Genomic DNA, 435 nt, shown 5'->3' with positions numbered 1-435 from the left:
ATCTATCTTGCCCTTTCCATTCCGATTGGGGGGGGAGGGAACCCGGATTAATGTGAAGTGTTTCTTCTTTATAACGTGGATTATTGGATGGGAAAAGTGCCATGACACTGGCTATAAAATTCATTGTAAAATGTATGTAGATGTTAGCTTGAAGGATACGGGATAAAAAAAAAAAAGCTGGGAGACGGGTAAGTGATTCTGACACTCTCACTGGAAGAGATCGCCAGCTCTCTATTTTAAGGAAGAATCAAACGAGCCAGAGAAAACACAGAGATCCCCACGTTCAGCCCTCAGAACGTTGGTTCGATTGTGGGCGGTGACTGTCGTAAGCCCCGCCCCTTTTCTACAGGAAAAAAAAAAGAGGCTCCTATCAGCGGAGAGAAAACCCGAGATCAAATCCCGCCCCTCCGGACTGTTCGTTCGATCCCGTAGCAA

This window comes from Pantherophis guttatus, chromosome 1 (genome assembly GCF_059756535.1).
Source record: "Pantherophis guttatus breed Tessera chromosome 1, ASM5975653v1, whole genome shotgun sequence".
In the NCBI taxonomy this organism is placed as follows: domain Eukaryota; kingdom Metazoa; phylum Chordata; class Lepidosauria; order Squamata; family Colubridae; genus Pantherophis; species Pantherophis guttatus.
Note: the sequence above shows the minus strand (reverse complement) of the source record.